We start from the raw sequence: 18606 nt of genomic DNA, 5'->3' as shown, positions 1-18606 counted from the left end.
TGCAGATTGTCAGCATTTGGCGTGTTCACCAGTATATGGCGTGTTCACCAATTGTTGATGCCAACCATATACTATAGTGTGTTCATCGAAAAAAACAACTGGAGAAATGTTCTTGATGCTAAGACTACCCGAGAAGCCATAAAGTCCATCTCTACTAGGTCCTCACAATATTGTTCTCCCCGTATAATCCTTCAAAACAAAATAGTCGCAATGGAATTCAAAATATATATTTTTGAAATAGTGGGAACATGCATCAAATCATTCAATTGAAACAAATGAGAATTATGAGAGAGAGTGGAAGAACCAATGAGGGCAATCGGCAAACTTGTTCCGTTGCCAACCTTCACCTAATCCAAACCATGATATTTGGATTGATTTTGCAGATTGTCAACATTTGGCGTCATGTGGTGTGTGGCGCTAAAGTCTGGGTACCATGTGAGGTCAAAGTTTGAAAAGAAGCCCCCATGATAAGCAACAAGTGCAGGTTCTTCAGTTTGCAAATTGTTAAAATTAAGATCATACCGTCATTGACATTTCAGTGCTCCGTGTCAGGAGTGTTGCAAACTTGTTCCGTTGCCAACCTTCACCTGATCCAAACCACGATACTTGGATTGATTCTACAGATTAATAGCATTTGGCGTCATGTGGTGTGTGGCATTGAAGTCTGGGTACCATGTGGGGTCAAAGTTTGAAGAGAAGCCTCCATGATAAGCAACAAGTGCAGATTCTTCAGTTTGCAAATTATTAAAATTAAGATCATACCGTCATTGACATTTCGGTGCTCTGTATCAGGAGTGTTGCAAACTTGTTTTGTTGCCAACCTTCACCTGATCCAAACCACGATATTTGGATTGATTTTGCAGATTGTCAGCATTTGGTGTCATGTGGTGTGTGGCACTGAAGTCTGGGTACCATGTGGGGTCAAAGTTTGAAAAGAAGCCTCCATGATAAGCAACAAGTGCATATTCTTCAATTTGCAAATTGTTAAAATTAAGATCATACCATCATCAACATTTCGGTGCTCCGTGTCAGGAGTGTTGCAAACTTGACAAGACGATCACGACCTTTGCCTTCATTATCATTGAAATGACCAAACAACCTTAGCCTCTGCCTCAGTTATTTGAAAATGTTTGGTTCTGCTCTTGGGACGACGTACTCTTGCGTTTGAAGAAAGTCTGGTTAGTTGTCGGTGTGTTATCCAGGGGTTGGGTATGATGTTGTTCCATCCAAGCTTCATGGCTGAGTAGGATACCTAAGATATCATCTATGCCTAGTTGATCCATATCGGGCCGATTGGTGACAATGGTAATGACTGATTCATATTCTGGACCTAGTCCAACTATCACATAAAATATAAGACTTATAGAGCTAACAAGATCGGCTACACCAGATAAATTATCAGAGAGACATTTGGCTCGATTAATATACTCAATAATAGAGAGACTACCCTTCTTAAGACTCTGCAATTATCTACGCATCTTAAGTATATGAGAACGGGAGTGCGCAGAAAAAGATTTCACAAGTGCAGTCTGTATCTCATGAAAAGATCGAAGGCCTACCACTTGAGAGAAAATCCCTTCGATGAGTGTGGAGATAATTCAATTAAGAACAAGTTGACCTTGCTGAAACCACTTGGCAAAGGCAGAATTCAGCATACTATTATTAGGATAATTTGGATCATTAATTTCTCTTGGAGGAGCCTTGATCATTCCGTTGACAATATCCATGGCCATGTGAGTATAGAAGACCGAAAGTAGATACGCATTCCATAATAGGTAGTTTTCTTGTAAATTTGATCGGGAGATAGTGCGACGTAGTCAAAATTGAAGAAGTCATACCACCAGATGGGGGGGTATTGGGTTGAGAGCTTTGTGCCGAGTTCTAGACAGAACCTGTATCATTGTTGGAAGCCATGGTATCTTGGCTTTGATACCATGTTAAAGATGAATGGGTGACCATGGCATGCCGACCCCTTATATTTTATAGAGTTAATAAGCATGATTACAATAGGTCTCTTTGAGAGTTCTAGATAGAGTACAACAAGAAGATAATGAGACAAGGAGATAAGGAGATTAGAGTTAGGATTAGGAGAGGAGAGAGATACATATTTGATTCAAACTGATAGAAGAGAAGAGTTCGATCATATTCAAACTCCCTAATAGTCGTAATGTCAGTTCTTTTAGTTTTGCTATTTGATAAGGCATGGTTTCATACCGTTTTTTCATGCATTAGTCATGCATTATAATATGTATTCATGCAGTGTTAACATTGTATCCCTCACATGCTTAATGTTGATCCAACAACCCAAATGCTTTATATAATTATTTTATAATATTTACCAATAAATTTCAAATTGGATGGCCAAACTCAGTTTTTGAGTGGAGCCAACAACCCAAATGCTTTATACGACTATCCATTATATCCAATGAATTTCAAATCAAACGAATAACAATTGGTTTTGGATTGGATCCAATGTCTCAACATTTTTTTCCTACCCATTTTCTCCAATGTGAGTCTCCAAATCAATTTCTAGCTATAGAATTTGTAACAGAAACCCTTATGGGTTTCTTCTTTCTCTGTCATTTTTACATCTATAAGGGGAATTCCTTGTCAAACAAACATTCTTGGATGTAGGCATAAATACATGCTGAATAGATGCAAGTGCATTCAAACAATCCTGACAAAAAATGATGGCAACCGATGAGGGGAAGTGGGAAATATTGGAGAAAAACTAACCTTGGTCAAAAACCAGGGCAACCGAAAAGGATGAAGCTTCAAGCAATGCCTTTAAACATTGTAAACCTACAAAGATGGATCGGTGGAGTTAGTTTTCATGTGATAATAGAAAAAATGAAAGTAAGGAGCTGTAATAGAGACCAATAATGGCAAAACAGCGAGAGGTTGCATCAATTGGCATACTCTCTCTCTCTCTCTCTCTCTCTCTCTCTCTCTCTAAGTCCATGGGTGAACCTTTTAATGATCTTGAACTCTATCGCTGCACTATTGAGGCTCTTTAATATCTCTCCTTCACTCAACTAGATATCTTCTAAAGTTTGCCAGTTTTTGCATCACCCAACTACAACTCATTAAGTTGCTATCAAGCGCATACAATGTTGCATTAAGCAAATGGTGAACCATAGTTTGTGTTTTTCTTATTTTACCACTCCCCAACTTATGCTTTCGCTAACGCCTTGGTGTATTCTCTCCTTCAATCACCCCCATCTTGTGGTGCAGTAACATTGGTGCAACTTATCTTTCTACCAATTCAATTCTACACTCCAAGGCCAAATACATTGAGATTGACGTACATTTTTTCTGTGATCATGTTGCCAAGGAATTACATGTTCTCTATCTCTCGATGAAGGATTGGATTGTAGATGTCTTGACTAAACCACTCAGTTCCTCCAAATTTGTAATGCTTCAGACCAAGCTTCACGTGAGGTTCCCCATTTAGCTTGTTGGGAGGGGTCCTAAAATTAAAGACCCTATGAGGTCTGATTTGGTTTTGGTTCCTCAATATTTAATTTCAGGTTGGTTCTAGTTCTACCCAGGCCTGACATATTGATAGCTCTAATCCCATGAGTTGTGTGTATTAACATGTAGACCTATTCATGGGTCAGGCTTGGGTTTGGCTTTTACTAAAATTTGAATAGGCCTAACCTAAAGCCTAAGACCATCAAGCCTGAAGCCTGGCTCATGAATGGGTCTATTGGCATGATACACCTTTGTATCAGGTCGCATCACACTATATTGGTGGATACTATCCGATATGCATCGATACGGAAGTGTATCATTGCCTAGTTTAATGAAACTATATATTGATTGCTTTTAGAGTATTTTTGAACTTTAATAAAAATTGAAAATTATAATTATTAAAACTAAAATATAATTATAATTATAAAAACTATATTAAATAATTTAAAATTTAATTTCCCAAAAAATTTAATAAAAACTAAAAATTATAAAAATCATTTATTTTATTTACCTTATATAAATGTTTTAAAAATAAAAACATATCTACTATTTGAAAATTAGAGTTACTACTTATATAAAAATACTAAATAAATAAAATTTCCCAACAATTCAATAAAAATTGAAATTTTATTATTATAAAAATCGGAATGGAGTGATAATTATTGTATGATGTGTACATGCTCTAGAGTCCTAGTGTTGTTGGTTGTAATGTATCTCTTCATATAACCTACTAAAGTGTGTGTTTCTCATATGTTTACGTCCTATTCATAGATAATTCAGCTTTAGATATAGTTTTATTAATGTATATATTTGATTTTTATGAATTTACTTATCAAATCCAAGCATTTTCATACCTTTTGTCCACATGCATGCGTTTCCAAAGCTTATCTGTGTTTGTATTCATATGAGTTGTCTGATACAATACCCGATAGCCATACTTTGATCCTTGATGCTATGAGCTTTTTTGCTATGGGGCTTCACCACCAGCTCACCATAGAAATCTAGTAGCTTATTGGCTCTTCTATAACCAGTAGATTATCAAGTCTATCTAAGGAATAGTCTAGCAAATCATTGCTTGTTTTTTAGTCGAATCCTGAATTGTGACCTAAAGATGAGGAAGTCATTGCTAGAACTTCCTTAGTTCTATACCATTCATGCACCTAACGCTCTTGTCCATTTGTGAAAGACACACAAAGGATTTTTTTTGGTAAAATAAGAAATTCTACTACACAAGGCTAGGGGCAGCATATCCCCAAAAGTCACAAAAGCAAATAAAATCAAGAGACCGAGACAACCCTGAAATATTGAACAAAGTCATTGAGGGGAACATGCATCGACTAGTCATCTGCTTGATTGGCTTTACAAAAAAACATGATCATAGTTGACATCATGATCCATGAGGTTGCACAAATGTTGGCACTCATCTAGCACAATCTTTAGTTTCCACAAGGCATCCACCACCTTCCTTAAATAGTTGATGACAAGCTTGGAATATCTTTTGATGATGATCAACAAGCTCCTAAAGTTAAGAGTGATATTGTGAGCTTCCAATGCATCTCACACCTTAGCAAGATTAATAGTGGTGACACTCAAGCAATAGGCTTTAAGATCCAGGACTTTATCATGATGATTTCTAGCAATACAAGCAACAAAGCATAAATCATTGGGATCACAAGAGGCATCAAAATTAATTTTAATAGCTCCCCAATTTGGAACCTTCCAATGAATGAACTTCCAAGATTTGTCAATTGACTGACCATCCATGTTGCATATGCTAACTTTAAAACCCATAAAAAATTGAGGGTTCTCTCGATCAAGACAAAAGGCATCACCTTATTGTTGAACAACTTTTCATTTCTATTTTCCACAAAACCATAAAATAGTCACACTTCTCTCAACAACAAACTAATTATTAAATCCATCTCTAGATTTCCAAATTATACACCACCAATCCCTACTCGAGTTATCTTGCCCATTAGGGCTAATAATAGAAGAACCAATAGTATTCCATACTTGCTTCACATAAAAATAGTTCTTAAAAATTTAATCAATATCCTCCTCTTTACCACAAATTGTGCAGGCTTCATTAGTGTTAAAACCCTTGTTGATAAGTTTCTTCTTAAATGGGAGTTTGTTACTAAGAAGTAGGAAAAGAAACGTTTTGAGTTTTGGAGGGCATTGAATTTTTTCAGCACTATTCAATAGTCTTTTGGGGTTAGGATTCACAATATTAGCCAAACAAACCTTAGAATAGGTACATTTTCAAAGTGAACTCACCATTTTGAGTGGGTCTTGTCTACCATCCTCCAAAGGCCTTGAAGGAATAAGGATGGCTTGTATTTTCTACCATGTTGGAGTTAGAACCAAAGAACAAATAACATTTCTGTCCAGATTTGTTTTCTTAACATCAATAAGGGCACAAACCATTAGATTCAAGTGTTTTCAATTTCATTGTGATTGGCATATTTGAAAAGAGGCATATTGCCAACCCATGTATCAGACCAAAATTTCACCTTCTTACCATCCCCAACAATTCAACCTAAGCCTCCCTTAGTCACATCTCTAGACTAGAGAATTCCTTTCCAAGCCCAAGAAATACCATTCTTTAACTTAGGTGGCATTTAATTACACTTTTCAAACATTTGAAGTCTGAAAATGTTACTTTTCAGATGCTAGAAGTATTTGGAAGTATATTTGAATTTGGGTCTGAAATGAATTTTCAGATCTGAAATAATAAGACCCAAGCCAGGGGCTAAACGCATTTAAATGCATTTCAGACTTGCAAGAAAGTCCAAAATACCCTTAATTAAAGACATGCTTGTGTTTTCCCTCCCACCATTCATCTTCTCCACTTGACGTAGTGGCAAACCAATGGTAGCAAGTGACTCCTCTGGCGAACCAACGATAATGAATGATTCGTCTGGCACTCTCTCTCTCCCTCTTCTTCTTCTTTTTCCTCTGTGGTCCCACAACTTTCATCCTCTATTTTTCATTTTCGATCACCGTTGCAACTCATGATAGTGGCAATCTCTCTCTTTCTCTCTTTCTCTCTCTCTCTCTCTTGTTTTTGATATCCTTTCTTTGTCATAAGCAAGCTCGACTAGTGGATCAAGGCACCCTTCATAATTCTTTGCAAGACCAGAGATTTCTATGTCCGTAGCATGACCAATTGCACCAGCAGTTATGGAAATGTCATAGGTGGCCCTATTGTACCAATCTCCAACCTTCCCAAGAGCTTCAACGTCAACTCATCCAAATCGAGAGAGGATGATGATTTCCAAGAGATTATTCGAGTTGCTTCCAAGAGGTGCCTAGAGAATCAGATTGAGATGGAACTCAAACAACAACTGGAACACCAACAACAACAATTTTGATTTTCTTTTTTGATTGATTATCTTTCTTTTCATTTCTACTTGGTTTGAACTTTAATGGCGCTTGGACCTGTAAATTGTTCTGACAATGTTTTGATTTTCTTTTTTTTTTTTTATCCTAAAGGTCGATTACTTATATGATTCTACTTTGATTAGGTGGAACATAGTTCATGTCCATTATTTTTTACTAAAAAAACTGAATTGAATCTGTAATGGTCATGGTCGCTGTGTGTCGGAATGATCAATCGAAGGGAATTTCAGTTGACGGAAATTTTTGAACGGAAAGATTGACGGAAAGATCACCAAGGCGGATTACATATTTTATTTACTTTTTCATTGGAATTTATTCAATAATTTCAATATTGTAATAAATTATTTTTTTATAGTTTTCACTAAATAGTCTGTTGTAGGGGTAAAATAGTAAACTTAATGAATTTTAGATGTTGAAGGTTTAATCCAATACAAACGAACTTATCTATTCAGAGCCTCTAAAAGTTAGAAAAGCATGTATGCTTCTTTTTAGATTTCAAACACAAATAATATCTATTTAACTTTTTAGATTTCAGACTTAACAAGATTTCAGATTTATCAAACGCCACCTTAGTTTCGGAAAAGCCATCACATTTTAAAGATAACCCATTGGTTTCAAATGAGAGATAGGGTCACTTGATGTTTGTCGGACCAAACATCACTAGAATGCAATGCACCAATAGTTTCAACTTTTGAGGAAAAAACGAGAAGTCATTTGTACCCTTCCAATTTCCTAGATCTTACTTTACATGGGTTTCGCCTGGAAAGAGCTGCTTAGCTCTTGACCTCTCTAGGGTCTAGATGATATCCTAAGAAACTAGTGATGAAGCATGAGTGTAGAAACTATTCTTGCTCATGCAGACCTTCCTCAAAGATGAAGATCTTATCAGAGGCACCAATCACTCAAATCGATACACTTTATTTCTCAGACACTCTAGAAGCAACCATGCATAACATGGTGGAGGACAACTCTTGAATCTCAAACATGGTTGTAAAGTCATTTTCTAGCCCTCACAGTAACTAACTACCCCTTATACACCCAAAATGTGGTTTTAAACTTTTAATAGACTATTTCATTAGGTGTTCTTTGCTTCCAAACATGATTTTAAAGATCAATACAGAAATGGAACCATTTTGGCCACTAATTCCTGGGCTAAATAATCTGACTGTCTGATCCAAAGTCCGGTTGGATGGTTTTGAGGTCTAAAATTGGACCCATAACCATGACCAATTCCTGGGTCAATCTATTGGTCTGACCATCCGATGCGGTCTGGTTTTCAAAACCATGGTTCTACATATATTTGATATGCTCTAAACCTTCAGCGTTTGTATACCGTAGAATGGGCATATTAACTGCTCGATTGGGGTGCCTAACACCTTCTTCAAATTGTAATAAAATAGTAATAGAACCTCTTACCCTCCTTTGGAAAACCATAATTAGGTTATACATAGCCCAAACATAATTCTTCAATCTCAAACATGGATATGAAGACAATTTTTTGGGCCTCACAATAACCAACCACCCCTTAATTCGCCCAAACTATAAGAGGTCAGTTGCCAAACCCGACAAGGAAATTGCACTCCTTATTCTAACAAACTGAAAAAAATGTCTGATATAAAGATTTAAAAGCAATTATACCTCTACAACAAAAAAATTTATTTGATATGTGTAAAAATTAGAGTTATTACCTACATTTAGAGCGTTTGAATATGCTGAGTATGGAAATTCCAAAATTCAATTACATCATAAGAGTACATATTAGAGATACTGCAACAATTATATAAAAAATTTCAAATTAGATCTCAATATTACCCCAGTTTTTGTCCATCTGGTCTTGGCATAGTATTTTATTGTTTTTCAAGATGCCTTTACAGAAGAAAGGGAACTCCAATCTCTGCCCCACTGTAAAAAATATGGTTCCATGTATTTAAATGCTGACGTGAAACTTCATCATTGGTTTCACATTCTGTTGAACAGCTAAATTTTGCTCCCTGTTTGTGAGGGCTGAAACTTTGGTTTAATTACTTTCAATCAACTGCTTTGGAGTTTGGAAAAAGAAACTTTATGGAAAAGCTTTTTTTTTTTTTGGCTCAAAAATGGTTAAATTGGGCTTTCTGGGTTTTCAACAAACACTGCTTATAGGCTGTCCAACTGGGGTCTATCTTGAAAAACTAAAATCCACTGTATGAAAGAAAGCCCTTCCAAACCGGCACTAGTGGCAATTTAGGAGGCAGGTCTACTTGGAAAGCTTATAAGCTTTGGTGAACAATCTGGAGGGCTAGAATTGGTTATAATTTAGCCATTTACTTACGTGGTTCTCCGTTGAAGCATCTTTCAATAGCATTCTTAAAAGCAGCTGAACCAAAACACAGCTACATACAAGCTAAGTTATATAAAGCTGAGCCCTCTCAAATGGAACCTAACTTTCAATCGGGAGATTTAATCTGTAAAACGGGAATTAAAACCCCAACTGCATGTCCAGTACTGAAGAAGAAATAGACCTGCAAAATTCATTAAGGTCTTGTTTGTTTTTCAGAAAGTTATTTATTTGGGTACACATATCTTGATATGTGTATTTAGCCATATTTTTTTTCTTAGGTAAATATTTAATAAGATAATGACCGTTTTAATCATAAAAGTTATTATTAAAAGGGGCAATTTTATCTCATCCAAGTATTGGCAACTTTCTTAAATAAATAAAATTTTCGTGGCCTCATATAAATATCAGAAAAGAACATGAGTATCTTAGCCAATGAGAAACAAAATACCATTGACCAAGTTCCCCTTCTCAAAATCGATCCAAAATATGAACAGGCCCTAAATGTTTATCTCCGACCAATATACTTTCCCACATTCTTCTGGGTTCGCTGCTTAGAAGAACAAACGTTGAACGAGGCATCAAGTCAGTAAGTTTTTAATGGACTCGTATTCATGTATTTTCTCATAGATGTTGATGTCTAAATTTTGCTGTTTTCCCTTTTGGCTAGTATTGTTCGTCCAAAAACAAAAGATTCTTGGGGATACAATGACAACATAAGCTAAAGACACTCTTATTTTTCCTGTTTATCATTTATTCACATATTTATTTCTTGGGAATCAAAAGGGAAGGGAAATGAAATGAATCCATTCATTTATTAGAGTATTTTATGTTTCTGCATGTGAGATGTATACCTTAGATTCACTTGTACCTATCTACCAAAATAGTTTTTGTATTTGCTTCTGATCGTTGTATAATCTACTAAAGAAATTGTTCTTGTAATAAAGCTGTAAAAGGGTGCACATTGCACTTGGAAAGGCTAATGATCAGAATTGGCAGAGTTATCAAAGCTAAATTAAAGGACTGTTGGATAATGGTTGCAGTGGCTGAACTGAAAGACTTATTTTTTTCTCATTTAGTAGATAAAATAGTTAAACAATATAATAATATGCAAAAAACTATAATGCGATAGTTTTTGTTTTGAAACAAAAACAACTGCATATCAACTTTTTACAAAAAAAAAAAAAAAAAACAACAACTGTATATCAGCAAAAACAATATCATTTTGTTAATGTGGCAATTGTTTTGTTTTCAAAAAGAAAATTACACATTGACAAACACCCCCTAAATGTTGGGTCCTGATTCCTGAACTAGTAAGCCGAGATCTGCTTCTCGCAGCCGCCGTGTATAGGGTACTATATATAACCAATGTGAACACCAGTGTTCCATCCCATATTTTTTTTGGTATTTAACACAACACACTAACTTTTTCAATGAACATAAAAATCGCGGATCTTGAATCTGTGTCTCTCCTTGTGACTACCCAGCTAACATACCAAAGAGTGGTGGCTCGGTTGATGATCCCATATGGAACACTAGAATATTCATTCATGATTAATAGTGACGTAGCTATCTATGCACAGCATTGTGAGCAGTAAATCCCGGAGTGTGATTTAATGTATACACAACAGGAGTAGTCCATCCCCAAACCTATAAAACGCCAAACCCAAACCCAGATGTTGGCGGTATACCAACCAACCACCCTGCTAAGGCCCAATTATAATTGATATACATGCTTTTAATCTGTAATTTGACAATAAACTTAATTATTTGTTAAACTGATGCATTTGGATGGTGATAATATAATGATATTACAAATATATCATAAGAAAAATGGGTTCGACTATGATATGGGAAAGATATGATACTTGAAAATTTTCTAACCAATTAATTAGAATCATAAACATGGTAGCCAATCACATGTTATTTATCAAAATTCATGAGTGAGTTTTGATTGGTCAAAACTCTTCCCATACTATGTATTTCCTGCATCATAAATTTTCCCTATAAAATTACATAACTATATATGTCAACTTGGGTATTGGTCAGATCAAAACAACCAAAACTGATCACGACCAATGGATAGCTCTACAGCCATATTACTTCTGCCTCAGCTTAATAACTTATTTAGTAAAAGACAACAATAAGTCGTTCAGTTCAACCACTTCAATTGTTATCAAATGCCTCCTAAGTTAAAGATGTCATTAATTAGGAGTTGGTTGAAAATCACGGTCATGTCGGTGCCACATCAGCATTAGAGGAATAGGCATTGGAATTTCTATTTGATTGGCCACTTTTGGTGATTTTCAGGAAATCAGTCAAAAATTGATTATTGAAATAAGCCCTTTTCAGGGATCACCATTTTTGGTGATTTTTTTTTTTATTTCTAATTGATTCTGATTTTTTGAGGATGACATGGCATTGAATAATAACTCTAATACAAAAACCAAACAGACTCAAATCCGATTTTTCAAAAATTGGCTTACATGGAAGAAATGATACCAAATAACAAAATTTATCAATTTTTTTTTAAAAACACTAACTTCAAAAATCTTTAATTTTTAAAAAATTTATAAGAAAGAATCAACGCTGATGCCAAACATAAGTTAAGATATAGGGGTGTCAATTGGACTGGACTTAGTCCAATCCGATCCAGTCCAATGTGAGTCCATTATAAATGGACTAGATCCACTCCAATCCGATGAATGTTCTAGACCAATTTGCACCGGTCTAGTTCAATGTTTGGACTATCCAATCTGTTCAAATTCATTTTGATTTAGATTAGTTTCAACTCAAACCCGGTCCATTGACACATATTCTTATCTTATATCAATGGACCAAATATTGGCTTAATCCAACCCAATCTAATATAAATTTGTTACGAATGGACCAAGTCCAATCCAATCTAATAAGTATTTTGAACCAAATTGGTCCGATCCAATATGTCTTGTTGGTCTATCCAATCCATCCAAATTAATTTTGGACTGGACGGAGTCCAATCCAAAACCAGTTCATTGACATCATTAGTTAAGGTTCGTTACATGCATCAACTCCAGATTCGGGTTTGAAGGAGACTCAACCATTAGTTAAAATGCTGAAACCTATAAACCAAACTGGTAGATATGGTTGAATTTGAATACATATGAAATCTGAAATTCATGATTGTCGTGTTTCCTGCAAAGTTTTCTGTAAAGTATATCAGTTATTTAAGTAGACAAGCTAATAGGACTGCATATAGACTTTCCAAAATGGGTGTCAGGTACCATGGACCCGGGGGCTTAGACCAGCTCCCGGATTTTCTGTGCCAAAGTGCACTGCTGGAAGCTAGGCTTTGACGTTCTGTCTTGTTCATGCCCATCCTGATGGATCATTTTGCGAACCCTGAGCCATCACATGTTCTAAGAAAATTAAAATCTATTGAAAAGCAAGCACACAACTCGGAAATGAAGGGAGAAAGAAAGAAATGGACATAAATTGTTTGATATTGATATACTGGTCGACCTAATTAGGTCGGCAGCAAGCAGAGAGCCCTTAATTTCCTTGATTTTGTCTAAAAAATATATGATAGTGGAGGCATGTAACATCACCCACAATGCAGTACATCTGACTTTTGTAGGGACATGTCATGTGGCTCAAAAGTTGCACAAAGCAAGCTTATCTGGAAAAAAAAAGGGTTCCATAAAGTAATTTTTTCTGGGCCTGTAACATATTTAAGGGATCACATTTGCACAAGGAGTCCTTGCTAGGAAAAGCTTATACAAATCCTTTTACAGGTTTTAAGTCATGTTAGGTTGAGGAAAGAGGATACCCATGGCCAGCTTCTTGGATTGCATCAAAAACTAATAATTCATTCAATATGTCATCTATGGGCCAGATTATAGAGATGCAAACGGATTAGATCATATTAGAATCAGGATATACCCTAATCCGATCTGGTAACATATATGCTAGATCTGATCCAATTGAATTTCACAGATGGTGGTTCGGATTTGAATCTGTTAAGGATGTCAGATATCTGAATACGGTTTAATCCTATTTAATTTCTGAAATATATGTGTGTATTTTTATAAGAAAAATTTGAATCAGATAGGGGATGATCTAAATTTGACCCAATTTTCAATCGGATCTTATATTTAATCAGCTCCGATCTGAAAATTCGGCAAAGGGTTATCTGAATACGATAAAATAAGATTGGACCGGATCATGATCCGGTCTATTTACACCCCATAAGACCAATATATGAAGTACATTTTGATCATTTCAATCCGTATTCACTCCACCATAAAACCCAAAATGGACGCCCTTCATTTCACACTCTTTGTATATGCACCACAAAATAGTCTAAAATATTGGCTATTTAAGTGAAAGAAATGCCTTTGAGAAAGAGAAATTATAGCTAGCTAATTATCAGATCATCGTAATTACCACATTATTCCTAAAGAAGGCTTTTATGCTCATCAATTCGTGACACAAACCCTAGATTCACCCATACCAATATAAACACAAGTGTGTGAAAAGGGGAGGACAATATGGGCCGAAATTTTCATATGGACCACATAAATAGTCTCCCTAGAAGCCTACTCAATCCCCAATTCTTTACAAAGTGGCAGAGCCTAGGCAAGACATTTCTCCAATGATTAGTTGGAGACTAGGAGCTTTCGTCTTGTCCTTTTCTTTGGACATAACTAAGGAATAACCTTGTTTTAGACTTAAGTTTTGTTTAATCACCATAATAGAGTTTCCCTCTTGTCTATAATAAAGGAATTCTAGTCAAGAGCATTTACAATATCACATTTGAGTAGATCCCATAAATTAATGAGGTCTAGAGATGATTTAGATTCATCTGCTAATAATAAGCATCAAAATGATTGATTGATGCATCTAAATAATGTCAATAATCACTTTATCCTTAGAAAGCATGGCCTTGGATTTAAGACAAGAAGAGTTCTTAAATAATGATAAGGATTGAATTGACATCAAAAGAAATTTCTTATGTGGATGGAACTTAACCAAAGATCTATTGACAATTTTGTCTCTGGAGGAAAGTGATTGATAACCTTATAAAAAACTAGGATATGATGGGATTAAATTGATTTACAAAATGGTGCATTGGATATTATTGTAGGTGATTTTCAGTGGAATAATTAATTTATGATAGTTGTGAGCTTATCTTAAACTTATTTAAGGCTGATAAGCTCAAAAGCTGTGGCCTTAGAACAGAAGATGATGGTCATTAATCAAATTATCAATTAGTTGATTTGATGATGATGGTCTTTAAGACTCTTAACTTTGAAGTAATAATATATAGAGAAAGTTATATATGATAAAAGAGAAGAGGAAGGTGGAGGCTGTTGTTGAGGTTTCTGTTAGGGTTAGAGTCGATATTCAGAAGGTTGGAAACTGAGTCCCAACCTGCAGCTGAAAGATTGGTGCGGGAAGGTCAGGTCTCTCGGAGGCTGAACTAGATGGTAATATCTCGTTAGATGAAGCCGTTGAAGCCTTCAATTTTGGTGGTTTCCCTGGAAGTAGAAAGTCGAGAAATCTGGTGGTGGACTGTTATGTGGATGATGAAGTGAAGGCAGACAAAGCAAAAATCTAATACATCCAAAGGGTCAAAACCAAGTAGAGGAAGAGGGAGAGGAGGCCGGGGGAGAGCCTCAGCGTAAGGAGGTCCTGCCAACGTGTGATTTGTGGGGATGTATTCGAAAACGGAACCGTTTTAGCTTTCAGTTCTTGGTCAAATAGTTTGACCGTTCAGCCCAAAGCCCTTGGGTTGGACGGTTTTGGGGTCTAAAACCAAGTCCGGAGTCAGGATTGCTTCCCGGGTTAACCAGTCCGACCATCCGAGATGGTTTTGGTCAGGGGTAGGTCGGGTGCAGGTCGTTAGCAGTATTTTCAGGGTGATTTTGGTTGTTGGGTTGGGGTGATTGACTGGTCGGTCTAATTTTCCGGTTGGACCCACGGCTCTCACTTGTACTATTCCTTTCTTCTTCTAATAATATTTTCTGTTATTTTACCTTGAAAAAAAATAAAAAGAAAAATAATAGAAATAATTCTTTTAGAGAGATGTCACCTAGATCAATATGGAAAGAAGAATTATCTTCTACTTTACTACTATCTGCCAACTTGCAACATCTTTTTTATGCTTGTACTGTTCTCATTCATTTCTTTACATAAAACCTGAATAATTTGGATGAATATAATTAGTTGAAATTTGGTTAAATTAAACATGGTTAGTAATTCTTTATTAATAATGCTAGTGAGTACAAATTTGTGTCCCTTATTCTTAATTAGATGATCCGTGTCTTATAATCTGAATAATAGTTAATAAGGATGTTTATATTTTGTTTTCTCCTTCCATTACCTAACTTATAGCTAGAGAGAATAATGAGTTTTGGACTTCACCATGTATATAACCAATGAACAAATATCTCCATCTCTTCTTCACTACATTTAGTCTCTGTTTGTTTGCAGTGCAAATATAAACGGGATACAAATTTTGCATCTTTTGTTTGTAAATCTGATTTGTACTCTTACCGGATACAAAATTTATACTTTTTGTCTCATTTTGCATCCTAAAAACTGATGCAAAATCTTTACCACCCAATTCCCTCTCATATAAAATAGAGTCCACATCATTTTGCTTCTTACCTCACTCTAAATAATCCTCTTCTTACATCCATTCTCTTTCACATAAGATGAAGTTTACTTCTTATGAACAAATAAGACAGTCAAATTAAATTAATGATAAATTAATTTTAGTACTACCCTATAATTTAAGGATAGTGACAATTACCCCTGAACATTAATGAAATTAAGTTGAATGATAGAAAAAAGTAATTTACCAAAATACCCATCCAGAAACTTTTATAAAATGGAAATCCCAACAAGAAAACCAAGAAACTTCTACCAAAACTTGGAGTTGCAGTACAGCATGCAATTAATATAAAAAAGTTCAAACAATCACATACGAATCATTTTCAATGCTAACTGACGGAATGCTAGCTAACGGAGGGGGGGGGGGCGGTCAGGGGGTAATTGCCATTAACCCCAAAGTACAAGGCAATAATCTATAATTTATCCTAATTTACTCTTATAAATTAAATATGAAGCCTCAGTTTGGAAGGAGTACAAATACAAATAATACGTAGAATGCAAAATCTTGTATTTTATATGTATTAATTTGTACCAGTACATATTTGCATTTGTACTCTTTCCAAACTGATGAGCCGAAGCAAAACTAATAAACCAGGAACTACGTACAATCTACCCATTTGCAGTCCCATGCATTTACACCACCAGTTCAAATTAATGAAATTCAAACAGAGCCACATAAAAAATTAAAGCAATCAGATGGATGATGAGGTAGACACGTAGAAGTATGATAAAGACGCCAAACTTAATAATAAAGCCTCGTAGATGGTAGTTTCCACTTTTCTCTATCTTTCTCTAGCTAACAACTCCATGCGAGCAGCTGATCGATCAGCTTGTTAGGGTAGTGCCTCAAGATCACAAGAGAGTTTTCCTGTACATGGACACCGTCATCTACAACCCAAAGCCATCATATTTCATGTACTCCAACGTTAACCAACAAGGCAATGATCAAGCAGTAGACATGAGAAACAACAACCAGCCTCCGGCCAGCCAAGCTTCCACCAGTCACTCATCAGAGTCTGCAGGCGACCCATGTGGTCCTGGAAAATGGGCAGCCAGGCTTCTCCGAGATTGTGCAAAGGCCTTATCTGAAAAGGACTCCAGTAGGATCCATCACCTTCTATGGATGCTGAACGAGCTAGCGTCCGCCTATGGAGATTGTGAGCAGAAATTGGCATCTCACTTCTCACAAGCACTTTTCTGTAAGGCCACAGAAATGGGCGAGCTTTGCTTCAACACTCTGTCGTCTGTTGCAGAGAGGAGCCGCTCCTTTGAATCTGCTAGGAAGATGATATTGAAGTTTCAGGAGGTTAGCCCATGGACAACGTTTGGTCATGTAGCCTCAAATGGGGCGATTTTGGAAGCCTTAGATGGGGAGAGCAAACTACACATAATCGATATCAGCAACACATTCTGCACTCAGTGGCCTACTTTATTAGAAGCCTTGGCCACAAGGAACGATGAGACACCCAGGTTGAAGCTGACTGTAGTGACGACGGTGAGCATGGAGAGGTCGGTCATGAAAGAGATACGCCAGAGGATGGAGAAGTTCGCTAGGTTGATGGGTGTGCCCTTTGAGTTCCACGTTGTGAGCGAGCTATATCGCCTGGCAGAGCTCACCAAGGAAGAACTCGGTGTACAGGATGATGAGGCTGTTGCAGTGAATTGTATTGGGGCCCTGAGAAGGATCAACGTCAAGGACCGAGATGCTGTGGTTCACATGCTCCATACGCTTGGGCCTAAGGTGGTGACGGTGGTCGAGGAGGAGGCCGACTTCACCAGCTCCATGGATGACTTTGTCAAGTGCTTTGATGAATGCCTCAGATTTTACGCATTGTTTTTTGAGATGCTAGAGGAGAGTTTTCCTCCAACCAGCAATGAGAGATTGATGTTGGAGAGGGAGTGCTCCAGGAGTATTCTTAGTGTGTTGGCTTGTGATGAAGGTGATGGTGGTAGCTGCAGTACTGAGGAATCTGAGAGAAGAGAGAGGGGGAGACAATGGTGTGATAGGCTTAAGGAGGCCTTCTCACCAGTTGGGTTCAGCGACGATGTGGTAGATGATGTGAGGGCACTCCTGAAGAGGTACAGAGCCGGATGGTCACTTGTGCTTCCCCAAGGAGATGATGATTCAGGCCTTTACTTGACATGGAAGGAGGAGCCTGTTGTATGGGCTTCAGCTTGGAAACCCTAGACCTATAGAAGAACCCTTCTTCTAAGACTAAAGCAGCTAGCATACTATCAACCGAGAGCTTAGAGTTAGGGTTGTGGGAGTGAAGTAAAGGAGGCATATATTTTGAATCGGAGTTGGGAACCTTGAAGCTTGCATGAACATAGCTGTATGCATAATTCATCTTATTTTTATTCAAATATTTCTACGCTTGGAATTGTGTTGGTTCTTGTTGTTGTTGTTGTTGTTTTTCTTATCTTCTTCTTTGAAGGTGGTTGCACTTTGTTTCTTTCTTCAAATATACTGTTACATCCAACTGGATTTGTTGCATAGTTTATGGATCATTTCTTCCCCCCTTCCCATAGTTTCTGTTTTCAAGTCCATATAAAGCTCTGATATTATTAACCCACATTGAATTCACCATGAAATTAAAGATCAAATTCATGTATAACAACCAAGTGATCAAAAATTATATATTGGGCTCTTTGGGTGATATATATCTTAGCAGGCTACAATCCATCTCCTTCACATATTAAGTTGGATGACCCTAAAATGCTAACCAGTCCAGAGAAGGATGGAATGCTTTGTTTAT

At 36.6% G+C, this 18606-nt stretch overlaps 1 pseudogene across 1 annotated transcript; it reads left to right on the top strand.

Moving 5' to 3' along the window:
- Window positions 1-16609: 16609 nt before the first annotated feature.
- On the top strand, window positions 16610-18344 carry LOC148873372 (protein SHORT-ROOT pseudogene; annotated as a pseudogene). The gene has a single exon (XR_016105112.1). The product of XR_016105112.1 is annotated as a protein SHORT-ROOT pseudogene (transcript).
- Window positions 18345-18606: the final 262 nt, after the last annotated feature.

This window comes from Nelumbo lutea, chromosome 1, assembly GCF_056320005.1.
Source record: "Nelumbo lutea isolate HS-2025 chromosome 1, American lotus-T2T, whole genome shotgun sequence".
NCBI classification, from domain to species: domain Eukaryota; kingdom Viridiplantae; phylum Streptophyta; class Magnoliopsida; order Proteales; family Nelumbonaceae; genus Nelumbo; species Nelumbo lutea.
The sequence above is the reverse complement of the archived record's forward strand: the minus strand, read 5'-3'. Positions and strand labels throughout refer to the sequence as shown.